The sequence below is a fragment of the Arachis hypogaea genome, chromosome 12 (assembly GCF_003086295.3).
Source record: "Arachis hypogaea cultivar Tifrunner chromosome 12, arahy.Tifrunner.gnm2.J5K5, whole genome shotgun sequence".
In the NCBI taxonomy this organism is placed as follows: domain Eukaryota; kingdom Viridiplantae; phylum Streptophyta; class Magnoliopsida; order Fabales; family Fabaceae; genus Arachis; species Arachis hypogaea.
Genome location: NC_092047.1, coordinates 64,500,824 through 64,507,897, shown reverse-complemented (window position 1 = coordinate 64,507,897; position 7,074 = coordinate 64,500,824).

Sequence of the window (7,074 nt, the reverse complement as noted above, 5' to 3'; positions counted from 1 at the left end):
TAAGTGAGCTTTATCGGGCTCCTTCAAGAATTAATTCAAAGAAAAATTCCCATGAATGAAACCACCAAGTTTCGAACTCATGAACTGAACGAAGCAAGGAACGCTCATTGCAAGGAAAATAAGAAGAAAATAGCCAAAAGCTTCCTCCAAGGTTCGAACAAGGAACCTCACACTACCAAGCTTGCAAGGAAATTAAGCCAAGGTGCTTTGGCTAAGATTCGAACCTGGGAACTCCTTGGAAAACAAGGGAGGAGCGATACTTTGGTACAAAGAAAATGAGCCAAGATGGCTCTCCCAAGATTCGAACCAGGGAGCTCCATGGGAAGCAAGGAAGGAGCGTCCAACCCCTCCAAGGAAATTAGCTTCAGATTTCCTCCACCAAGGGTCAAACTTGGAAGCATGAGGACGCTACAATGGGGAGCTCAGTTAGTTTTCCCAACTGAGCGCTACTCTTCCCCCATCCCCCATATTTTGGCGCAACAAGAAGAACCAAGGAGCAAGCCTTGCGCACACATTGACACGGCCAAGGATGCCATGATGCGCGCAACATTGACACAGCCAAGACATAGAGCTCAGTTCAAAATTCCAACTGAGCTCTAGTATAATGTAACATGGCCAAGGCTGGGACACGCACAAAATTAGAGAAGCAAAGCAACATTGGGCGCTCAATTTGGTTTTCCAACTGAGCCAGCCCCTGGGAGGTGGACCTTGGACCAAAAATCTACCAAAAATCCAATTTAATTCATTTCTTCACTAAATTTTAGAGCCCACCCAAATTCTTAGATCTAAATTAGGAAGTGTATAAATAGGTGATAGTTTGATTTAGAGATGACCTTTTTCTCTTTGAGAATTTTTTATTTTTGTAATTTTGAGCTTTTTACTTTGAATTTCGATCTTAGAGAATTAGGAAGGAGAATTGATCTCTCTTCTTCCTAGTTCTTGCTTGAGCACTCTTTACTTCTTGTCTTGGATCTTGGGTGGAGAATTGAAGAAATTCTATTTCAATCTCACCTTGAGATCTCTTTATTTATCTTTCTGCATAATTTAAATTCTGTTTACTGTTTCTTCTCTTCTACTACTTCTGCAACTTACTTTTCTATTTCTTTTGCAATTGTTCTTGTTGGATCAAGGAAGGATTTGAGATCTAGACTTGTTTTCTAGTCTCTTCCACTCCTGAGATCTTCAATCTCTCTCTTAATTTCTGCAATTAAGATACAGTTACTTTTTGTTTTATTTCCTCAAGCATTTCTACTTTTCTGTTTAGATCTACTTTACTTCAATTCACCTTTTACTCTTCTGTTTATTGCAATTCCCTTGTTCTTGTTTAAATTCTGCAATCCTAGTTCCCAATTCCCTTTACAATTCAAGCAATTTATATTTCTTGTACTTTAAGATTCAGTCATTTACATTTCTTGCAATCTAAGTTTCTGTAATTTATATTTCTTACACTTTAAGATTCAGCCTCTTTAATTTCTCTGCACTTTAATTTTCAGTCAATTACTCCTCTCCCTTTACATTTCATGCAATTTAGCTTCTGTTAATTACAAACCACTCAAACCAATACTTGATTCGCTTGACTAAATCAACCACTAAACTAAAATTCCTCAATCCTTCAATCCCTGTGGGATCGACCTCACTCATGTGAGTTATTATTACTTGATACGACCCGGTACACTTGCTGGTTAGTTAGGGTGTTGGAATTCATTTTCCAAATTCTCCCATCAAGTTTTTGGCGCCGTTGCCGGGGATTGATTAGATTGACAATGATTAAGTAAAGTGGAGATCTAGATCAAGCACTTTTTCTTTTCTGTTCTTTAATTTTTAACTAACACACTAACTGTTTGAATATTTGCCTAAGATTACTAAAACCCCACTTTAGCAATAGAGTGGGATTTTCCTGGATTCTCTGACTCTATACGTTTCTTGTATTTCTGCTCACTAAGTAAAGGACAAGAGTAATTTTCTTCTATTGATCTTTCAAGCTTGTCAACTGTTTGATATATTGTATCAACTAATCCTCTAACCACATTTTGGCATGAGTAGAATCAATCTTCATTCGGACTGTTTGTGATTGTACAGATCATGGAGGGAAACTCAACGAATTCCAGTAATTATGGGAGTAGTGTCCTCACCTTAGATGACAATTCAATCCATGATTTGAAGTATCCTCCCATCACCATGAACGATGTTGCTCAATGGCTTGAAGCCTTCCCACAAGGAAGTATCATCGGATGGGAAGATCTAATGAGTAAATTCCTGGCCAAGTTGAAACCACCCCAGGAAATTGGTAAACTAGAGGCAGAAGTGCAACCATCCACACAAGAGAAGGGAGCAATGAAAATCGAAGGTGTAAGTGCAATCATGACCCAAAACAAGCAGATACATCAATAACTTCAGCAACAATTGGAACTGATGGACAGAAAAATCAATGAACTGCGAACTGCTGTAGTAAATGCACACAACCTGCCTCAAAACTCACATGGTTGGAATCAACCTGAAAAAGGTTTTGGAGCATTTAACCATGAGCAACAAAGTCATGAGTGATTCCAACACAGGTCTCAGGGTGATGTGTACATCCCACCCTGTAGGACTCATTCCAACTGGAGGAGAAGTGAGCACCAAAATCAAGGAGATATCAACTACAACAACCCCAACTTTCCAAATCAGCAAAAACACCACCATACCAACAACAACCACTACACACCACCACCACAACACTCACCCTTCCAACCCCCAACACCCCATAACCAACCAATCTCACAAGACTCTCAGAGGATCACTAACTTGGAGATCTTAATAGAGAGAATGATGAAGCACCAAGAGGTGACAACAAAGAATCAGGAAATCTCAATCAGAAGAATTGAGAGGTAAATAGAACAACTGGCTAAGTACCTAGCAGAAATGAGTAAGAAGAGGGCAAATACTTTCCCCAAAGCCACTGAAGACAACCTGAAAGACAATGAAAAAGTTGCTTGGTGGGAGAAATGGAAAGCAATCATAGAGAAAAGTGAGAGGGCTATAGAAAAAGAAATAATCATCAAAGAGAAGCACCACAGAGAAGTTCTTCAAGAACAAATAGAGGAAAGAAAGCCCACAGTAAGAGGAGAAGATCAAAGGCAACAGAATTCTCAACTTTCGTGATCAAAGGATGGAGGATGTCAAGCTAGTGACAATAAAGAAGCGCTGGTTGGGAGGCAACCCAACCTAAGGTAGTTTTCTTTTCATAACTATTTCAATAAAAGGTTAATTAACTTTATCTATATTGCAAGAAGCTAAGTTTTGTGTTGCACACCGAAACAATATAAGGGAGAATGATGGATTCTAAGTTTGGTGTTCCACCAAAATCTCATCGTAAAAGGTATTCTCACTTCCTGCATAATGCTAGCTTCAAACATTTAGATAAACTAGTTAACTATTTGTTGTTTCATAATTTTTACTTTTATTACCTTTAGTTAGGAAAAAGATTTCACAGATAGTTAAATTGTTGCATGAGAAATATTGGCAAGGAACAAAGTTTGGTGTTCACACACCAAAGTAAGTTCAAGAGCCACAAATAAGCTTTGCATACTAATCAGTTACTTAAATGGCTTGAGAAGCAAGCAACTTTTGAGAATCATGCAGGAAAATAGCAACATTTGAAGACAATCTACAGTATAACTCAAAAGAAAGAAGAAGAAGGGAGAATCAAGCAAAGGCCAGGAGCATAACAACTAAAAGGTGGTGAAGTTCTTTCATAATTTCAAATTAAATAAGGAAGATGTGTATCTGAAACATGATATACCTCCAATTATCTTTTGTTTTGCATATTTTTGCTATAATAGGCTATCTGCGTAATCTTGTCATCTTTCATTAGCTTGAGTACTTTGTTTTGTTCCCTTGCTGTCTGAATAAAAGAGAGATGTTTGATTTGGAAAAGTAAGTGTTCAATGTTGCAAAAGTTAGAATGAAAGTTGGTGGTGGTATGTGTTTGATTCAATTATTAGCTCACAAAATAATTGCTGCATAATGACATGTTACTTGAAGCCTGAACTAGTTTGCTGCTATGAAGCCTTGAATTAATGAAAGTCCCTTGAAAATGAACCAAAACAGAAAGAAAAAGAAATAGAAAATGCCAAAGAAAATGGCAAAGAAACAAATAATAAGGCTAGACACTAATAGCTTGGACCTTAGGACACATGCCTGTGGTGTTTTTGTACTAGGATATGCTTGGACAAGTAAGTTCTAAGGAGTATTTCAAAACTTGGCCACTTAGATCAACTAATTTGGGATTACTAACTGAAAGTCCACAATAAAGAGTAACCTAGCTACAAAACACTTAGTTATCCAAAGAGATGCTGGGCACCAATGATCCTAGGAGAAAAAAGGTGAGCCATGTGTCTGTGGTGAAGGAATATTGAGAATAAACTAAGCCAAAGGCTACTACAACATTTGCCACCAAGCCTTCAATGAGTAATAAGCTCTCTAAGCAAAAGAAAGAAGAAAAAATTAACAAGGGAAACAAGCAAAAAGTAAGGCATTGTAGCAGCAACCTTAGTGAACCCTTAAGGAAACATTGTTTGTTTTGACAGCAAGTAATAAATGAGCCTCTTTTGATCTGCATGAAACCACATGAACCAAGTTCAACTATCTGCTTAATAAGGACATATATACTTCTCTATTTTATTCTATCTTCTCTTATGTTTTATGAATGCTTGGGGACAAGCAAGTTTTAAGTTTGGTGTTGTGATGATAAGTCATCTTAGCCTAGTTTTACTAGTCCTTTTCTTTGTTTTTATTAGGATTTATGCACTTTCTTGCATTGTAAGTAACTAATTTGGAGTGGAATTGCATGGTTTCTTTGAATCAACCAACCACCCTTTAATTGATACAAAATCATGAGGTTTAAGCTAAATTTAATTGATAATTAATTGGTTTATAAACCTTGTGAATTTGGTGATACTTTGATTGGTTGTTTTGATTACTTGTAGGTGAAGAAAGAAGAAAATGAGAAAAGCGTGGCATAAGGAACGTGTCCAAAGGAAGCAAAAAGCGTTCCCAAGAGAAGAAAAAGCGTGGCAACATTGAGGAAGAAGGAAAGCTAAGTTGGGAGAATGAACTGAGCTTCAAAAGGGAAAAAAAGGAGAAAGCAAGGCACAAAGCTCAGTTCACTTAGTTAACTGAGCACTAAAGAAAGCAAGGAAATGACATAAAGCTCAGTTCACTAAGTGAGCTTTATCGGGCTCCTTCAAGAATTAATTCAAAGCGAAATTCCCATGAATGAAGCCACCAAGTTTCGAACTCATGAACTGAAGGAAGCAATGAACGCTCCTTGCAAGGAAAATAAGAAGAAAATAGCCAAAAGCTTCCTCCAAGGTTCGAAAAAGGAACCTCACACTACCAAGCTTGCAAGGAAATTAAGCCAAGGTGCTTTGGCTAAGATTCGAACCTAGGAACTCCTTGGAAAACAAGGGAGGAGCTACTTTGGTACAAAGAAAATGAGCCAAGATGGCTCTCCCAAGATTCGAACCAGGGAGCTCCATGGGAAGCAAGGACCGAGAGTCCAACCCCTCCAAGGAAATTAGCTTCAGATTTCCTCCACCAAGGGTCGAACTTGGAAGCATGAGGACGCTACAATGGGGAGCTCAGTTGGTTTTCCCAACTGAGCGCTACTCTTCCCCCATCCCCCACATTTTGGCACAACAAGAAGAACCAAGGAGCAAGCCTTGCACACACATTGACACGGCCAAGGATGCCATGATGCGCGCAGCATTGACAAAGCCAAGACATAGAGCTCAGTTCAAAATTCCAACTGAGCTCTAGTATAATGCAACATTGCCAAGGCTGGGACACGCACAAAATTGGAGAAGCAAAGCAACATTGGGCGCTCAGTTTGGTTTTCCAACTGAGCCAGCCCCTTGGAGGTGGACCTTGGACCAAAAATCCACCAAAAATCCAATTTAATTCATTTCTTCACCAAATTTTAGAGCCCACCCAAATTCTTAGATCTAAATTAGGAAGTGTATAAATAGGTGATAGTTTGATTTAGAGAGGACCTTTTTTTCTTTGAGAATTTTTCATTTTTGTAATTTTGAGCATTTTACTTTGAATTTGGATCTTAGAGAATTGGGAAGGAGAATTGATATCTCTTCTTCCTTGTTCTTGCTTGAGCACTCTTTACTTCTTGTCTTGGATCTTGGGTGGAGAATTGAAGAAATTCTTTTTCAATCTCACCTTGAGATCTCTTTGTTTATCTTTCTGCATAATTCAAATTCTGTTTACTGCTACTTCTCTTCTACCACTTCTGCAACTTACTTTTCTATTTCTTTTGCAATTGTTCTTGTTGGATCAAGGAAGGATTTGATATCTAGACTTATTTTCTAGTCTCTTCCACTCCTGAGATCTTCAATCTCTCTCTTAATTTCTGCAATTAAGATATAGTTACTTTCTATTTTATTTCCTCAAGCATTTTTACTTTTCTGTTTAGATATACTTTACTTCAATTCACGTTTTACTCTTCTGTTTATTGCAATTCCCTTGTTCTTGTTTAAATTCTGCAATCCTAGTTCCCAATTCCCTTTACAATTCAAGCAATTTACATTTCTTGCACTTTAAGATTCAGTCATTTACATTTCTTGCAATCTAAGTTTCTGCAATTTATATTTCTTGCACTTAAGATTCAGCCTCTTTAATTTCTCTACACTTTAATTTTCAGTCAATTACCCCTCTCCCTTTACATTTCATGGAATTTAGCTTCTTTTAATTACAAACCACTCAAACCAATACTTGATTCGCTTGACTAAATCAACAACTAAACTAAAATTGCTCAATCCTTCAATCCCTGTGGGATCGACCTCACTCATGTGAGTTATTATTACTTGATACGACCCGGTACACTTGCCGGTTAGTTAGGGTGTTAGAATTCATTTTCCAAATTCTCCCATCAAGCACCTTGCGCGTACGCGCGGATGCATAATCCTAGAGTCGGCGCAATGGAGCCAACTGAGAAGCCGGCGCGCTTGTATGGCTGGGCTATATTTCCTATGACGCGCGCGCGCACTGCACGCTTGTGTGTAGGTGCGAAAAACTCCAGGTGCG